General features: G+C 44.3%; 1 long non-coding RNA gene across 1 annotated transcript; it reads right to left on the bottom strand.

Annotated features, from left to right (window-relative positions):
• Positions 220-1,222, bottom strand: LOC110435235. The gene is made up of 3 exons (XR_002452844.1): positions 1,047-1,222; positions 741-844; positions 220-651 (listed from the first exon to the last, which is right to left on the bottom strand). It is a non-coding gene; the product is annotated as an uncharacterized LOC110435235 (long non-coding RNA).

The following is a 2,312-nucleotide window of genomic DNA, read 5'->3' as shown; positions in this document are numbered from 1 at the left end:
GGGCTTGTAGGCTGGCCCAGGAGGCAGAAACCTCTGTGGCAATTCGTGGTGTCTAAAATGAAGACAGTGAAAACGAAGTGTCTGGAAGAAGGTAGAGGTTAGGCGGTGGCAATATAGATGGCAGGTATCATTACTGAGCTCATACACAGTGAACACAAACATTGTACTGAGTATGTAATTAAGTATCCTGAGTAGATACGTGCTAATAAGGCATAAATGAGGGAGAACAATCATTAGATATGTGCTAATAAGGAATAAATGAGGGAGAACAAGATGACATAAAAAAAGCATCGCATAGCAAAAATAGATTTTTCCCGTCAGGCAAAACAAGACAACACGAGGTTGCCGGCCTCTTTTTTTTTTTGAGATTTCAAGGAAGAAGAGGCTTGCAATTTTTTTTGACGTTTCGACAAACAAATATCCCTTTTTGCTGCCTCTGTTTTAGGCAGAGGGGTCCTCATCCAGCTGAGGTAGGAACATAGGCGCACATAAAAACCAACGGAGCAGAGCATCAGGGAAGCAGGCACTCACAATAGGTGGGTACCCAATTAAAATTAAGTGGCATCATGAGCACAAAATCAGGACGAGGCTATGAAACGCAGGACACGTGCAGCCGTGCAGGGCACAATTAGCTTGACGCGACCAGGCACACTGAGAAGAAGAGAAACAAGAAACAATTAATCATTGAGAACTTACGCAGACAGACCCAAGAAGCACGAGGAAGCAAACAAAGAACAAACCGACAGCTGAAGTATAGCAACAGCCGAGCCGAGGCCCAAAACAGGAGAGCACCGGCGTCACAGTCTCGCGGAGGCAATTTTGGCAGGGGACTGTGGCGAGCGTACTGCGGCAAGAAAGTGAAGGAAGCTATAAATCTGGCTATGGCACGCACATGTACGGAGAAGTTACGAAACAGGAAGCAAATATAGAGCGAACAAGGGAAGGAAAAGAGAACGATTAGGAACCGACCTAAGAAGCAATGAAGGCGAAGGCGAAGAAAAGGCAAGAAGGCCTGCAAGGAACCAAGAGTAGGATGCTAGGGTTACCTGTGGGAAGCACGGATGGAGCCTGCAGCGCGCGATGAAGGTGGCAACGAACAACGGAGTAGAAGAGAAGGAAGCGAGGGAAGCGGTGGAGCACGGGAGTGAGCGAAGCAGAGGGTAGAACGAGGAGCGGCGCAGAACATAGATGAAGAGGAAGTCAAATGGAAGACGTACAGAGGTGAAGATAAGAGCGACGGGAAGGCGACGGAAAGGCCAGAAGCGGCTGCTGCGATGTATATAGTGGATGGCCCCCCGTATTAGCATGAAGCGACCAACCGCATCGGCCCAGCAAAGGAATTAGGAGATTCAGCCTCGGATCCAGTAAACCGACTTTCGGAAGCGAACTCTGACAAAACGTAGGCCTCTAATTGAGCAGATCGAAGGGACGGGAACATCAAAGGTGACGTGGATAGTGCTTCCGTGCTGGAATCAAACGCAGTTTGTAGAGTCAAACATGAGAGCAAGTATTATAATGGGCTGTAAGCCGGCTAAATACTGAGATGAAGAGGAGAAGGAAGGAGAGAGAAGAAGCAGACTATAAGCTTATAGCCAGCTTAGACACAGAAACCAAGAAACTGTGTGAGAGAGATAAGTGGACCATGTATTAATAGTGAATAGCTAACTATTGTATGTGTGGGCTGGAAGAATACTGTAAAGAACCATACAGCCAGCAAATGGGCTATGTTATTAAACTTGCTCTTACCACATAAGAAAATTTGTTGATATGTCATATTATTTACTTAGAATAAAATATTTTTGAATCTTCCATTGAGATTGGACTTAATAAAGAACAAAATAGTCGTATTTAGGTAACTAAAACGGTTTCAGTGTAGAGTTTTGTGACGTTGTTTTCAAAACTGCCACGCCATACGAAATAAAATGAAATATGCATGAAACACTCACTTTCAATAGAGAGTTTCATTCTATAATTTCAGACACTTAATTCCATGACTCATAGAGAGTTAGTATTCATGCCAAAAGAGTTTTATTCTCATAAAACTCAATTATTCTTCTATTTCTTCTTAAGAACCTGGTCACATTATTAAAATCCCTTATGTGGTAACTCATTAAGGCCTTGTATAAAACCCGACTCAGGGCTTAATAGGATTAATAGGAGACTTATACCAACAAGTTGCAACTTCTTTTCTGGAAGCTCATCTTTAAAGAACTCTAAAATTAAGCGTGCTTAGCCTAGGGAAATTCAGGGCTGGCTAGAGGACGGCCGAGCCCGTGGTTGTCATTGAAGATGCCGCGCCGCGGACCACCCAG

Source organism: Sorghum bicolor, chromosome 5 (genome assembly GCF_000003195.3).
Source record: "Sorghum bicolor cultivar BTx623 chromosome 5, Sorghum_bicolor_NCBIv3, whole genome shotgun sequence".
NCBI lineage: Eukaryota > Viridiplantae > Streptophyta > Magnoliopsida > Poales > Poaceae > Sorghum > Sorghum bicolor.
Note: the sequence above shows the minus strand (reverse complement) of the source record. Positions and strands in the feature narration are given on the sequence as shown.